Raw genomic sequence first — 280 nt, forward strand, 5'->3', positions numbered from 1 at the left:
CACAGAATCACGGATCGGTTTGGTTGGGAGGGACCTCAAAGCTCATCCACGGGCAGGGACACCTTCCACCAGCCCAGGCTGCTCCGAGCCCCGTCCAACCTGGCCTTGGGCACTCCCAGGGATGGGGCAGCCACAGCTTCTCTGGGCAACCTGTGCCAGGGGCTCACCACACACGGCTGAGCCCCTCAGACACCCCCTGAGCCCCCCAGAGCCCCCCCTCAGACCTCACCCAGATCCCCCATCAGATTCTGGCTGAGCCCCTCAGACCTCACCCAGACCC

The sequence above is a fragment of the Lepidothrix coronata genome, unplaced genomic scaffold, assembly GCF_001604755.1.
Source record: "Lepidothrix coronata isolate B3197 unplaced genomic scaffold, Lepidothrix_coronata-1.0 Scaffold291, whole genome shotgun sequence".
NCBI classification, from domain to species: Eukaryota; Metazoa; Chordata; class Aves; order Passeriformes; family Pipridae; genus Lepidothrix; species Lepidothrix coronata.